Source organism: Triturus cristatus, chromosome 5_2 (assembly GCF_964204655.1).
Source record: "Triturus cristatus chromosome 5_2, aTriCri1.1, whole genome shotgun sequence".
Lineage (NCBI taxonomy): Eukaryota > Metazoa > Chordata > Amphibia > Caudata > Salamandridae > Triturus > Triturus cristatus.
The window spans coordinates 551,773,604-551,789,091 of record NC_140588.1 but is presented as its reverse complement, the minus strand read 5'-3'; the positions used below and the strand labels follow the sequence as shown (position 1 = coordinate 551,789,091).

At 33.4% G+C, this 15,488-nt stretch overlaps 12 non-coding genes across 12 annotated transcripts; 6 read left to right on the top strand and 6 right to left on the bottom strand.

Annotated features, from left to right (window-relative positions):
• The first annotated feature begins 399 nt into the window (after window positions 1-399).
• Window positions 400-471, top strand: TRNAQ-CUG (transfer RNA glutamine (anticodon CUG)). The gene has a single exon. It is a non-coding gene; the product is annotated as a tRNA-Gln (tRNA).
• An 825-nt stretch (window positions 472-1,296) lies between these two features.
• On the bottom strand, window positions 1,297-1,368 carry TRNAQ-UUG (transfer RNA glutamine (anticodon UUG)). Its single transcript has one exon. It is a non-coding gene; the product is annotated as a tRNA-Gln (tRNA).
• Window positions 1,369-2,916: 1,548 nt separating this feature from the next.
• TRNAQ-CUG (transfer RNA glutamine (anticodon CUG)) lies at window positions 2,917-2,988 on the top strand. The gene has a single exon. It is a non-coding gene; the product is annotated as a tRNA-Gln (tRNA).
• Window positions 2,989-3,813: 825 nt separating this feature from the next.
• On the bottom strand, window positions 3,814-3,885 carry TRNAQ-UUG (transfer RNA glutamine (anticodon UUG)). Its single transcript has one exon. It is a non-coding gene; the product is annotated as a tRNA-Gln (tRNA).
• Window positions 3,886-5,433: 1,548 nt separating this feature from the next.
• On the top strand, window positions 5,434-5,505 carry TRNAQ-CUG (transfer RNA glutamine (anticodon CUG)). The gene has a single exon. It is a non-coding gene; the product is annotated as a tRNA-Gln (tRNA).
• An 825-nt stretch (window positions 5,506-6,330) lies between these two features.
• TRNAQ-UUG (transfer RNA glutamine (anticodon UUG)) lies at window positions 6,331-6,402 on the bottom strand. The gene has a single exon. It is a non-coding gene; the product is annotated as a tRNA-Gln (tRNA).
• A 1,548-nt stretch (window positions 6,403-7,950) lies between these two features.
• On the top strand, window positions 7,951-8,022 carry TRNAQ-CUG (transfer RNA glutamine (anticodon CUG)). Its single transcript has one exon. It is a non-coding gene; the product is annotated as a tRNA-Gln (tRNA).
• Window positions 8,023-8,847: 825 nt separating this feature from the next.
• Window positions 8,848-8,919, bottom strand: TRNAQ-UUG (transfer RNA glutamine (anticodon UUG)). Its single transcript has one exon. It is a non-coding gene; the product is annotated as a tRNA-Gln (tRNA).
• A 1,548-nt stretch (window positions 8,920-10,467) lies between these two features.
• TRNAQ-CUG (transfer RNA glutamine (anticodon CUG)) lies at window positions 10,468-10,539 on the top strand. Its single transcript has one exon. It is a non-coding gene; the product is annotated as a tRNA-Gln (tRNA).
• An 825-nt stretch (window positions 10,540-11,364) lies between these two features.
• On the bottom strand, window positions 11,365-11,436 carry TRNAQ-UUG (transfer RNA glutamine (anticodon UUG)). The gene has a single exon. It is a non-coding gene; the product is annotated as a tRNA-Gln (tRNA).
• Window positions 11,437-12,984: 1,548 nt separating this feature from the next.
• TRNAQ-CUG (transfer RNA glutamine (anticodon CUG)) lies at window positions 12,985-13,056 on the top strand. The gene has a single exon. It is a non-coding gene; the product is annotated as a tRNA-Gln (tRNA).
• An 825-nt stretch (window positions 13,057-13,881) lies between these two features.
• TRNAQ-UUG (transfer RNA glutamine (anticodon UUG)) lies at window positions 13,882-13,953 on the bottom strand. Its single transcript has one exon. It is a non-coding gene; the product is annotated as a tRNA-Gln (tRNA).
• Between the last annotated feature and the right edge of the window lie 1,535 nt (window positions 13,954-15,488).

The following is a 15,488-nucleotide window of genomic DNA, read 5'->3' as shown; positions in this document are numbered from 1 at the left end:
TCAATGAACAAAGATGAAGAAATGGAAAAGCTCAAGAGTAATAAAAAAAGTCCCTCCAAGGTTTCAAATCGGATCATTGGATGCAAAGTCCAAATTGCCAACCATTGCTCTATGGAGCCACCCATGCAGGAGACAGAGACATTGCTTCAGTAGTCTGGAAATGTAGACTGTTTTATTATGCTACAGGCAAAGATGAACAGTGTGATATAACTTTTATATTCAGATAAACATTTGAATATTTAACACTTTTATAGAGAATATAGCTGAAAAGAATCAAATCACATTAAAGCTCTATCCACTATGACCATTCAAATAAGATATCTTTTTATCAATATAAGAGAAGGCCATCACTGATGCGCTCTCTTTTGTCTCAATGGAAAAGTCACTCTTGTGTGAGAGGGTTCCATGGTGTAATGGTTAGCACTCTGGACTCTGAATCCAGCGATCCGAGTTCAAATCTCGGTGGGACCTACTACAATTATGAGATTCACTGTTTAACTCATTTTTTAGAATTTGGTCTAGAAAAAACATAATATCAATGTTTTATACTGATGCGTATGAACGCATAAGTATGTATAGATGCATACATAGCTTTATCCGTCTAGATAGCTGTTAGACAATATGAACATATCAATTATTCATTAACATAAATATTGAAGCTGAACCTAGAAACTGTTCTTTCACATCCACATTGTAAAAATGAGTTTATTTTCCTTTCTCATCTATATGGCCAGTAATGAGATAGTTCATTTTTGCTGATTTCTTAGCTGACAACATGCTCGACTTACACAGTGCATTTCATTGTGAATGTCTTTAAAAGTGAATTTCAGATTCACACCTTTGACATGTCTTTCAAAAGATTCAACTTTTTTGGTTGTGGATTTACTGTTGAAAATCAGTGTGTAAAATCTTTGTACGTCTGAATTTCAAGATTATTATTCAAACTGCACATCTTCGGTCCCCGTAATACAAAGTTTGACTCCTCAAGTTTTGTTTTAATGAATGCTTTGCAATGAAAAAGTTCCTTGTTCGCCTTAACAACAACAGTAAGATTTTAAAAAGTAATGTCTTGCATCAGGCCCCTGTGATGAGTTTGAGAAACCAGAGTGAGTTTGTAAAATCTCTCATTATTTTGAGCCATTTAGTTTCCAGGTATGGTAAAATTTCTATTATTTGCTCACATCTAATAAACTTTTAGAGTATAATCAATAAATTAATTGTTCACCCTACCGGTATTAGATATGTGATATTAATGAATACACTTGAAAGAAAATGATTTGGTCAAGAGTCATAAAATGGTCCCACCGAGATTTGAACTCGGATCATTGGATTCAAAGTCCAAAGTGCTTACCATTACACCATGGAACCTCCCATGTGAAAGGAGCATAAACTGCTGCAGGAATGTGGAAATGTCAAAGTTTTTAATATTCTACTGTCAAAGAGAAACTGTATTGGATTGCTTTCCTATTCTGGTAAACTTTTGCATATTGAACTATGTTGGGGAAGGATGTTGCCCAAAAGACTCAAATAACGTTATAACTCTGTTGAACAGTGGTTTTTATGTGAGATAATATTTTTCAATGAAAGATAAGTTGCCCCCTGAGGCAAATCTCTTCTGTCAAAATGGAAAGCTCACCCTGGTACGGGAGGGTGGATGGTGTCATGGTTAGCACTCTGGACTCTGAAAACAGGGATCTGAGTACAAATTTCAGTGGGACTTATCTGAACTTTACAATTTTCTTTTCCATTCAGTTCTTAGAAGTTTTATTTGGAACAACATCACATTTACTTATAAACATGTAAAAATCAACCTGTACATATGTATCTCTGTATATATAGCTATATGTCTCTGTATATTTATAGGAAAATATAAACATATAGATTATAAAAATAAATATAATTAGTGGAGGTGAAAATCATGAACAGTTGTTGCCTCTCAGCATTTGAAACATGAGTTTCTACTTCTTTCTCTTTTATATGTCCTGAAATTGAGATAGTCACTTTTTACTCAGTATTGATCCAACAATACAGTTTATGTATATAAAGCATATCATATGATTTGTGAACAATGTTCAAAAATTAGAATTTGATCAGTACCTGTGATGCCTCCGACCAAAAGCTTATATTTTACGATTGGAGATCAACTGTTGTAAATCAGCATGAAAAACATTTTCTTTTCACGATTTCCATACTAATATAAAACAACATTTTTACTAGCTGAATGAGATCATCATTTGGGTTCCTCTATGTTTGATTGAAGAAAACTTCTCATTCAAAATGTGCTATTTTCGCCTTATCAATAGCGGGAAAGCTTAAAAAAGTGATGCTGTGAATCACCCATCTGAAATGCGTTTGAGAAAATCAGAATATGATTTTATAATGGCTAACTACTTTGTGAAGAAATTTGATGTCAAAGTATTTTAAAGTTTGTATTGATGTAACTTGTTCAAGCTGATGGACATTTTGAAAGCATTCAATAATTGACTATTTCAACCTACTGGTGTTGGATTTGAGCTATCAATGAACAAAGATGAAGAAATGGAAAAGCTCAAGAGTAATAAAAAAAGTCCCTCCAAGGTTTCAAATCGGATCATTGGATGCAAAGTCCAAATTGCCAACCATTGCTCTATGGAGCCACCCATGCAGGAGACAGAGACATTGCTTCAGTAGTCTGGAAATGTAGACTGTTTTATTATGCTACAGGCAAAGATGAACAGTGTGATATAACTTTTATATTCAGATAAACATTTGAATATTTAACACTTTTATAGAGAATATAGCTGAAAAGAATCAAATCACATTAAAGCTCTATCCACTATGACCATTCAAATAAGATATCTTTTTATCAATATAAGAGAAGGCCATCACTGATGCGCTCTCTTTTGTCTCAATGGAAAAGTCACTCTTGTGTGAGAGGGTTCCATGGTGTAATGGTTAGCACTCTGGACTCTGAATCCAGCGATCCGAGTTCAAATCTCGGTGGGACCTACTACAATTATGAGATTCACTGTTTAACTCATTTTTTAGAATTTGGTCTAGAAAAAACATAATATCAATGTTTTATACTGATGCGTATGAACGCATAAGTATGTATAGATGCATACATAGCTTTATCCGTCTAGATAGCTGTTAGACAATATGAACATATCAATTATTCATTAACATAAATATTGAAGCTGAACCTAGAAACTGTTCTTTCACATCCACATTGTAAAAATGAGTTTATTTTCCTTTCTCATCTATATGGCCAGTAATGAGATAGTTCATTTTTGCTGATTTCTTAGCTGACAACATGCTCGACTTACACAGTGCATTTCATTGTGAATGTCTTTAAAAGTGAATTTCAGATTCACACCTTTGACATGTCTTTCAAAAGATTCAACTTTTTTGGTTGTGGATTTACTGTTGAAAATCAGTGTGTAAAATCTTTGTACGTCTGAATTTCAAGATTATTATTCAAACTGCACATCTTCGGTCCCCGTAATACAAAGTTTGACTCCTCAAGTTTTGTTTTAATGAATGCTTTGCAATGAAAAAGTTCCTTGTTCGCCTTAACAATAACAGTAAGATTTTAAAAAGTAATGTCTTGCATCAGGCCCCTGTGATGAGTTTGAGAAACCAGAGTGAGTTTGTAAAATCTCTCATTATTTTGAGCCATTTAGTTTCCAGGTATGGTAAAATTTCTATTATTTGCTCACATCTAATAAACTTTTAGAGTATAATCAATAAATTAATTGTTCACCCTACCGGTATTAGATATGTGATATTAATGAATACACTTGAAAGAAAATGATTTGGTCAAGAGTCATAAAATGGTCCCACCGAGATTTGAACTCGGATCATTGGATTCAAAGTCCAAAGTGCTTACCATTACACCATGGAACCTCCCATGTGAAAGGAGCATAAACTGCTGCAGGAATGTGGAAATGTCAAAGTTTTTAATATTCTACTGTCAAAGAGAAACTGTATTGGATTGCTTTCCTATTCTGGTAAACTTTTGCATATTGAACTATGTTGGGGAAGGATGTTGCCCAAAAGACTCAAATAACGTTATAACTCTGTTGAACAGTGGTTTTTATGTGAGATAATATTTTTCAATGAAAGATAAGTTGCCCCCTGAGGCAAATCTCTTCTGTCAAAATGGAAAGCTCACCCTGGTACGGGAGGGTGGATGGTGTCATGGTTAGCACTCTGGACTCTGAAAACAGGGATCTGAGTACAAATTTCAGTGGGACTTATCTGAACTTTACAATTTTCTTTTCCATTCAGTTCTTAGAAGTTTTATTTGGAACAACATCACATTTACTTATAAACATGTAAAAATCAACCTGTACATATGTATCTCTGTATATATAGCTATATGTCTCTGTATATTTATAGGAAAATATAAACATATAGATTATAAAAATAAATATAATTAGTGGAGGTGAAAATCATGAACAGTTGTTGCCTCTCAGCATTTGAAACATGAGTTTCTACTTCTTTCTCTTTTATATGTCCTGAAATTGAGATAGTCACTTTTTACTCAGTATTGATCCAACAATACAGTTTATGTATATAAAGCATATCATATGATTTGTGAACAATGTTCAAAAATTAGAATTTGATCAGTACCTGTGATGCCTCCGACCAAAAGCTTATATTTTACGATTGGAGATCAACTGTTGTAAATCAGCATGAAAAACATTTTCTTTTCACGATTTCCATACTAATATAAAACAACATTTTTACTAGCTGAATGAGATCATCATTTGGGTTCCTCTATGTTTGATTGAAGAAAACTTCTCATTCAAAATGTGCTATTTTCGCCTTATCAATAGCGGGAAAGCTTAAAAAAGTGATGCTGTGAATCACCCATCTGAAATGCGTTTGAGAAAATCAGAATATGATTTTATAATGGCTAACTACTTTGTGAAGAAATTTGATGTCAAAGTATTTTAAAGTTTGTATTGATGTAACTTGTTCAAGCTGATGGACATTTTGAAAGCATTCAATAATTGACTATTTCAACCTACTGGTGTTGGATTTGAGCTATCAATGAACAAAGATGAAGAAATGAAAAAGCTCAAGAGTAATAAAAAAAGTCCCTCCAAGGTTTCAAATCGGATCATTGGATGCAAAGTCCAAATTGCCAACCATTGCTATATGGAGCCACCCATGCAGGAGACAGAGACATTGCTTCAGTAGTCTGGAAATGTAGACTGTTTTATTATGCTACAGGCAAAGATGAACAGTGTGATATAACTTTTATATTCAGATAAACATTTGAATATTTAACACTTTTATAGAGAATATAGCTGAAAAGAATCAAATCACATTAAAGCTCTATCCACTATGACCATTCAAATGAGATATCTTTTTATCAATATAAGAGAAGGCCATCACTGATGCGCTCTCTTTTGTCTCAATGGAAAAGTCACTCTTGTGTGAGAGGGTTCCATGGTGTAATGGTTAGCACTCTGGACTCTGAATCCAGCGATCCGAGTTCAAATCTCGGTGGGACCTACTACAATTATGAGATTTACTGTTTAACTCATTTTTTAGAATTTGGTCTAGAAAAAACATAATATCAATGTTTTATACTGATGCGTATGAACGCATAAGTATGTATAGATGCATACATAGCTTTATCCGTCTAGATAGCTGTTAGACAATATGAACATATCAATTATTCATTAACATAAATATTGAAGCTGAACCTAGAAACTGTTCTTTCACATCCACATTGTAAAAATGAGTTTATTTTCCTTTCTCATCTATATGGCCAGTAATGAGATAGTTCATTTTTGCTGATTTCTTAGCTGACAACATGCTGGACTTACACAGTGCATTTCATTGTGAATGTCTTTAAAAGTGAATTTCAGATTCACACCTTTGACATGTCTTTCAAAAGATTCAACTTTTTTGGTTGTGGATTTACTGTTGAAAATCAGTGTGTAAAATCTTTGTACGTCTGAATTTCAAGATTATTATTCAAACTGCACATCTTCGGTCCCCGTAATACAAAGTTTGACTCCTCAAGTTTTGTTTTAATGAATGCTTTGCAATGAAAAAGTTCCTTGTTCGCCTTAACAATAACAGTAAGATTTTAAAAAGTAATGTCTTGCATCAGGCCCCTGTGATGAGTTTGAGAAACCAGAGTGAGTTTGTAAAATCTCTCATTATTTTGAGCCATTTAGTTTCCAGGTATGGTAAAATTTCTATTATTTGCTCACATCTAATAAACTTTTAGAGTATAATCAATAAATTAATTGTTCACCCTACCGGTATTAGATATGTGATATTAATGAATACACTTGAAAGAAAATGATTTGGTCAAGAGTCATAAAATGGTCCCACCGAGATTTGAACTCGGATCATTGGATTCAAAGTCCAAAGTGCTTACCATTACACCATGGAACCTCCCATGTGAAAGGAGCATAAACTGCTGCAGGAATGTGGAAATGTCAAAGTTTTTAATATTCTACTGTCAAAGAGAAACTGTATTGGATTGCTTTCCTATTCTGGTAAACTTTTGCATATTGAACTATGTTGGGGAAGGATGTTGCCCAAAAGACTCAAATAACGTTATAACTCTGTTGAACAGTGGTTTTTATGTGAGATAATATTTTTCAATGAAAGATAAGTTGCCCCCTGAGGCAAATCTCTTCTGTCAAAATGGAAAGCTCACCCTGGTACGGGAGGGTGGATGGTGTCATGGTTAGCACTCTGGACTCTGAAAACAGGGATCTGAGTACAAATTTCAGTGGGACTTATCTGAACTTTACAATTTTCTTTTCCATTCAGTTCTTAGAAGTTTTATTTGGAACAACATCACATTTACTTATAAACATGTAAAAATCAACCTGTACATATGTATCTCTGTTTATATAGCTATATGTCTCTGTATATTTATAGGAAAATATAAACATATAGATTATAAAAATAAATATAATTAGTGGAGGTGAAAATCATGAACAGTTGTTGCCTCTCAGCATTTGAAACATGAGTTTCTACTTCTTTCTCTTTTATATGTCCTGAAATTGAGATAGTCACTTTTTACTCAGTATTGATCCAACAATACAGTTTATGTATATAAAGCATATCATATGATTTGTGAACAATGTTCAAAAATTAGAATTTGATCAGTACCTGTGATGCCTCCGACCAAAAGCTTAAATTTTACGATTGGAGATCAACTGTTGTAAATCAGCATGAAAAACATTTTCTTTTCACGATTTCCATACTAATATAAAACAACATTTTTACTAGCTGAATGAGATCATCATTTGGGTTCCTCTATGTTTGATTGAAGAAAACTTCTCATTCAAAATGTGCTATTTTCGCCTTATCAATAGCGGGAAAGCTTAAAAAAGTGATGCTGTGAATCACCCATCTGAAATGCGTTTGAGAAAATCAGAATATGATTTTATAATGGCTAACTACTTTGTGAAGAAATTTGATGTCAAAGTATTTTAAAGTTTGTATTGATGTAACTTGTTCAAGCTGATGGACATTTTGAAAGCATTCAATAATTGACTATTTCAACCTACTGGTGTTGGATTTGAGCTATCAATGAACAAAGATGAAGAAATGAAAAAGCTCAAGAGTAATAAAAAAAGTCCCTCCAAGGTTTCAAATCGGATCATTGGATGCAAAGTCCAAATTGCCAACCATTGCTATATGGAGCCACCCATGCAGGAGACAGAGACATTGCTTCAGTAGTCTGGAAATGTAGACTGTTTTATTATGCTACAGGCAAAGATGAACAGTGTGATATAACTTTTATATTCAGATAAACATTTGAATATTTAACACTTTTATAGAGAATATAGCTGAAAAGAATCAAATCACATTAAAGCTCTATCCACTATGACCATTCAAATGAGATATCTTTTTATCAATATAAGAGAAGGCCATCACTGATGCGCTCTCTTTTGTCTCAATGGAAAAGTCACTCTTGTGTGAGAGGGTTCCATGGTGTAATGGTTAGCACTCTGGACTCTGAATCCAGCGATCCGAGTTCAAATCTCGGTGGGACCTACTACAATTATGAGATTCACTGTTTAACTCATTTTTTAGAATTTGGTCTAGAAAAAACATAATATCAATGTTTTATACTGATGCGTATGAACGCATAAGTATGTATAGATGCATACATAGCTTTATCCGTCTAGATAGCTGTTAGACAATATGAACATATCAATTATTCATTAACATAAATATTGAAGCTGAACCTAGAAACTGTTCTTTCACATCCACATTGTAAAAATGAGTTTATTTTCCTTTCTCATCTATATGGCCAGTAATGAGATAGTTCATTTTTGCTGATTTCTTAGCTGACAACATGCTGGACTTACACAGTGCATTTCATTGTGAATGTCTTTAAAAGTGAATTTCAGATTCACACCTTTGACATGTCTTTCAAAAGATTCAACTTTTTTGGTTGTGGATTTACTGTTGAAAATCAGTGTGTAAAATCTTTGTACGTCTGAATTTCAAGATTATTATTCAAACTGCACATCTTCGGTCCCCGTAATACAAAGTTTGACTCCTCCAGTTTTGTTTTAATGAATGCTTTGCAATGAAAAAGTTCCTTGTTCGCCTTAACAATAACAGTAAGATTTTAAAAAGTAATGTCTTGCATCAGGCCCCTGTGATGAGTTTGAGAAACCAGAGTGAGTTTGTAAAATCTCTCATTATTTTGAGCCATTTAGTTTCCAGGTATGGTAAAATTTCTATTATTTGCTCACATCTAATAAACTTTTAGAGTATAATCAATAAATTAATTGTTCACCCTACCGGTATTAGATATGTGATATTAATGAATACACTTGAAAGAAAATGATTTGGTCAAGAGTCATAAAATGGTCCCACCGAGATTTGAACTCGGATCATTGGATTCAAAGTCCAAAGTGCTAACCATTACACCATGGAACCTCCCATGTGAAAGGAGCATAAACTGCTGCAGGAATGTGGAAATGTCAAAGTTTTTAATATTCTACTGTCAAAGAGAAACTGTATTGGATTGCTTTCCTATTCTGGTAAACTTTTGCATATTGAACTATGTTGGGGAAGGATGTTGCCCAAAAGACTCAAATAACGTTATAACTCTGTTGAACAGTGGTTTTTATGTGAGATAATATTTTTCAATGAAAGATAAGTTGCCCCCTGAGGCAAATCTCTTCTGTCAAAATGGAAAGCTCACCCTGGTACGGGAGGGTGGATGGTGTCATGGTTAGCACTCTGGACTCTGAAAACAGGGATCTGAGTACAAATTTCAGTGGGACTTATCTGAACTTTACAATTTTCTTTTCCATTCAGTTCTTAGAAGTTTTATTTGGAACAACATCACATTTACTTATAAACATGTAAAAATCAACCTGTACATATGTATCTCTGTATATATAGCTATATGTCTCTGTATATTTATAGGAAAATATAAACATATAGATTATAAAAATAAATATAATTAGTGGAGGTGAAAATCATGAACAGTTGTTGCCTCTCAGCATTTGAAACATGAGTTTCTACTTCTTTCTCTTTTATATGTCCTGAAATTGAGATAGTCACTTTTTACTCAGTATTGATCCAACAATACAGTTTATGTATATAAAGCATATCATATGATTTGTGAACAATGTTCAAAAATTAGAATTTGATCAGTACCTGTGATGCCTCCGACCAAAAGCTTATATTTTACGATTGGAGATCAACTGTTGTAAATCAGCATGAAAAACATTTTCTTTTCACGATTTCCATACTAATATAAAACAACATTTTTACTAGCTGAATGAGATCATCATTTGGGTTCCTCTATGTTTGATTGAAGAAAACTTCTCATTCAAAATGTGCTATTTTCGCCTTATCAATAGCGGGAAAGCTTAAAAAAGTGATGCTGTGAATCACCCATCTGAAATGCGTTTGAGAAAATCAGAATATGATTTTATAATGGCTAACTACTTTGTGAAGAAATTTGATGTCAAAGTATTTTAAAGTTTGTATTGATGTAACTTGTTCAAGCTGATGGACATTTTGAAAGCATTCAATAATTGACTATTTCAACCTACTGGTGTTGGATTTGAGCTATCAATGAACAAAGATGAAGAAATGAAAAAGCTCAAGAGTAATAAAAAAAGTCCCTCCAAGGTTTCAAATCGGATCATTGGATGCAAAGTCCAAATTGCCAACCATTGCTATATGGAGCCACCCATGCAGGAGACAGAGACATTGCTTCAGTAGTCTGGAAATGTAGACTGTTTTATTATGCTACAGGCAAAGATGAACAGTGTGATATAACTTTTATATTTAGATAAACATTTGAATATTTAACACTTTTATAGAGAATATAGCTGAAAAGAATCAAATCACATTAAAGCTCTATCCACTATGACCATTCAAATGAGATATCTTTTTATCAATATAAGAGAAGGCCATCACTGATGCGCTCTCTTTTGTCTCAATGGAAAAGTCTCTCTTGTGTGAGAGGGTTCCATGGTGTAATGGTTAGCACTCTGGACTCTGAATCCAGCGATCCGAGTTCAAATCTCGGTGGGACCTACTACAATTATGAGATTTACTGTTTAACTCATTTTTTAGAATTTGGTCTAGAAAAAACATAATATCAATGTTTTATACTGATGCGTATGAACGCATAAGTATGTATAGATGCATACATAGCTTTATCCGTCTAGATAGCTGTTAGACAATATGAACATATCAATTATTCATTAACATAAATATTGAAGCTGAACCTAGAAACTGTTCTTTCACATCCACATTGTAAAAATGAGTTTATTTTCCTTTCTCATCTATATGGCCAGTAATGAGATAGTTCATTTTTGCTGATTTCTTAGCTGACAACATGCTGGACTTACACAGTGCATTTCATTGTGAATGTCTTTAAAAGTGAATTTCAGATTCACACCTTTGACATGTCTTTCAAAAGATTCAACTTTTTTGGTTGTGGATTTACTGTTGAAAATCAGTGTGTAAAATCTTTGTACGTCTGAATTTCAAGATTATTATTCAAACTGCACATCTTCGGTCCCCGTAATACAAAGTTTGACTCCTCAAGTTTTGTTTTAATGAATGCTTTGCAATGAAAAAGTTCCTTGTTCGCCTTAACAATAACAGTAAGATTTTAAAAAGTAATGTCTTGCATCAGGCCCCTGTGATGAGTTTGAGAAACCAGAGTGAGTTTGTAAAATCTCTCATTATTTTGAGCCATTTAGTTTCCAGGTATGGTAAAATTTCTATTATTTGCTCACATCTAATAAACTTTTAGAGTATAATCAATAAATTAATTGTTCACCCTACCGGTATTAGATATGTGATATTAATGAATACACTTGAAAGAAAATGATTTGGTCAAGAGTCATAAAATGGTCCCACCGAGATTTGAACTCGGATCATTGGATTCAAAGTCCAAAGTGCTTACCATTACACCATGGAACCTCCCATGTGAAAGGAGCATAAACTGCTGCAGGAATGTGGAAATGTCAAAGTTTTTAATATTCTACTGTCAAAGAGAAACTGTATTGGATTGCTTTCCTATTCTGGTAAACTTTTGCATATTGAACTATGTTGGGGAAGGATGTTGCCCAAAAGACTCAAATAACGTTATAACTCTGTTGAACAGAGGTTTTTATGTGAGATAATATTTTTCAATGAAAGATAAGTTGCCCACTGAGGCAAATCTCTTCTGTCAAAATGGAAAGCTCACCCTGGTACGGGAGGGTGGATGGTGTCATGGTTAGCACTCTGGACTCTGAAAACAGGGATCTGAGTACAAATTTCAGTGGGACTTATCTGAACTTTACAATTTTCTTTTCCATTCAGTTCTTAGAAGTTTTATTTGGAACAACATCACATTTACTTATAAACATGTAAAAATCAACCTGTACATATGTATCTCTGTTTATATAGCTATATGTCTCTGTATATTTATAGGAAAATATAAACATATAGATTATAAAAATAAATATAATTAGTGGAGGTGAAAATCATGAACAGTTGTTGCCTCTCAGCATTTGAAACATGAGTTTCTACTTCTTTCTCTTTTATATGTCCTGAAATTGAGATAGTCACTTTTTACTCAGTATTGATCCAACAATACAGTTTATGTATATAAAGCATATCATATGATTTGTGAACAATGTTCAAAAATTAGAATTTGATCAGTACCTGTGATGCCTCCGACCAAAAGCTTATATTTTACGATTGGAGATCAACTGTTGTAAATCAGCATGAAAAACATTTTCTTTTCACGATTTCCATACTAATATAAAACAACATTTTTACTAGCTGAATGAGATCATCATTTGGGTTCCTCTATGTTTGATTGAAGAAAACTTCTCATTCAAAATGTGCTATTTTCGCCTTATCAATAGCGGGAAAGCTTAAAAAAGTGATGCTGTGAATCACCCATCTGAAATGCGTTTGAGAAAATCAGAATATGATTTTATAATGGCTAACTACTTTGTGAAGAAATTTGATGTCAAAGTATTTTAAAGTTTGTATTGATGTAACTTGTTCAAGCTGATGGACATTTTGAAAGCATTCAATAATTGACTATTTCAACCTACTGGTGTTGGATTTGAGCTATCAATGAACAAAGATGAAGAAATGAAAAAGCTCAAGAGTAATAAAAAAAGTCCCTCCAAGGTTTCAAATCGGATCATTGGATGCAAAGTCCAAATTGCCAACCATTGCTATATGGAGCCACCCATGCAGGAGACAGAGACATTGCTTCAGTAGTCTGGAAATGTAGACTGTTTTATTATGCTACAGGCAAAGATGAACAGTGTGATATAACTTTTATATTCAGATAAACATTTGAATATTTAACACTTTTATAGAGAATATAGCTGAAAAGAATCAAATCACATTAAAGCTCTATCCACTATGACCATTCAAATGAGATATCTTTTTATCAATATAAGAGAAGGCCATCACTGATGCGCTCTCTTTTGTCTCAATGGAAAAGTCACTCTTGTGTGAGAGGGTTCCATGGTGTAATGGTTAGCACTCTGGACTCTGAATCCAGCGATCCGAGTTCAAATCTCGGTGGGACCTACTACAATTATGAGATTCACTGTTTAACTCATTTTTTAGAATTTGGTCTAGAAAAAACATAATATCAATGTTTTATACTGATGCGTATGAACGCATAAGTATGTATAGATGCATACATAGCTTTATCCGTCTAGATAGCTGTTAGACAATATGAACATATCAATTATTCATTAACATAAATATTGAAGCTGAACCTAGAAACTGTTCTTTCACATCCACATTGTAAAAATGAGTTTATTTTCCTTTCTCATCTATATGGCCAGTAATGAGATAGTTCATTTTTGCTGATTTCTTAGCTGACAACATGCTGGACTTACACAGTGCATTTCATTGTGAATGTCTTTAAAAGTGAATTTCAGATTCACACCTTTGACATGTCTTTCAAAAGATTCAACTTTTTTGGTTGTGGATTTACTGTTGAAAATCAGTGTGTAAAATCTTTGTACGTCTGAATTTCAAGATTATTATTCAAACTGCACATCTTCGGTCCCCGTAATACAAAGTTTGACTCCTCAAGTTTTGTTTTAATGAATGCTTTGCAATGAAAAAGTTCCTTGTTCGCCTTAACAATAACAGTAAGATTTTAAAAAGTAATGTCTTGCATCAGGCCCCTGTGATGAGTTTGAGAAACCAGAGTGAGTTTGTAAAATCTCTCATTATTTTGAGCCATTTAGTTTCCAGGTATGGTAAAATTTCTATTATTTGCTCACATCTAATAAACTTTTAGAGTATAATCAATAAATTAATTGTTCACCCTACCGGTATTAGATATGTGATATTAATGAATACACTTGAAAGAAAATGATTTGGTCAAGAGTCATAAAATGGTCCCACCGAGATTTGAACTCGGATCATTGGATTCAAAGTCCAAAGTGCTTACCATTACACCATGGAACCTCCCATGTGAAAGGAGCATAAACTGCTGCAGGAATGTGGAAATGTCAAAGTTTTTAATATTCTACTGTCAAAGAGAAACTGTATTGGATTGCTTTCCTATTCTGGTAAACTTTTGCATATTGAACTATGTTGGGGAAGGATGTTGCCCAAAAGACTCAAATAACGTTATAACTCTGTTGAACAGAGGTTTTTATGTGAGATAATATTTTTCAATGAAAGATAAGTTGCCCACTGAGGCAAATCTCTTCTGTCAAAATGGAAAGCTCACCCTGGTACGGGAGGGTGGATGGTGTCATGGTTAGCACTCTGGACTCTGAAAACAGGGATCTGAGTACAAATTTCAGTGGGACTTATCTGAACTTTACAATTTTCTTTTCCATTCAGTTCTTAGAAGTTTTATTTGGAACAACATCACATTTACTTATAAACATGTAAAAATCAACCTGTACATATGTATCTCTGTTTATATAGCTATATGTCTCTGTATATTTATAGGAAAATATAAACATATAGATTATAAAAATAAATATAATTAGTGGAGGTGAAAATCATGAACAGTTGTTGCCTCTCAGCATTTGAAACATGAGTTTCTACTTCTTTCTCTTTTATATGTCCTGAAATTGAGATAGTCACTTTTTACTCAGTATTGATCCAACAATACAGTTTATGTATATAAAGCATATATGATTTGTGAACAATGTTCAAAAATTAGAATTTGATCAGTACCTGTGATGCCTCCGACCAAAAGCTTATATTTTACGATTGGAGATCAACTGTTGTAAATCAGCATGAAAAACATTTTCTTTTCACGATTTCCATACTAATATAAAACAACATTTTTACTAGCTGAATGAGATCATCATTTGGGTTCCTCTATGTTTGATTGAAGAAAACTTCTCATTCAAAATGTGCTATTTTCGCCTTATCAATAGCGGGAAAGCTTAAAAAAGTGATGCTGTGAATCACCCATCTGAAATGCGTTTGAGAAAATCAGAATATGATTTTATAATGGCTAACTACTTTGTGAAGAAATTTGATGTCAAAGTATTTTAAAGTTTGTATTGATGTAACTTGTTCAAGCTGATGGACATTTTGAAAGCATTCAATAATTGACTATTTCAACCTACTGGTGTTGGATTTGAGCTATCAATGAACAAAGATGAAGAAATGAAAAAGCTCAAGAGTAATAAAAAAAGTCCCTCCAAGGTTTCAAATCGGATCATTGGATGCAAAGTCCAAATTGCCAACCATTGCTATATGGAGCCACCCATGCAGGAGACAGAGACATTGCTTCAGTAGTCTGGAAATGTAGACTGTTTTATTATGCTACAGGCAAAGATGAACAGTGTGATATAACTTTTATATTCAGATAAACATTTGAATATTTAACACTTTTATAGAGAATATAGCTGAAAAGAATCAAATCACATTAAAGCTCTATCCACTATGACCATTCAAATGAGATATCTTTTTATCAATATAAGAGAAGGCCATCACTGATGCGCTCTCTTTTGTCTCAATGGAAAAGTCACTCT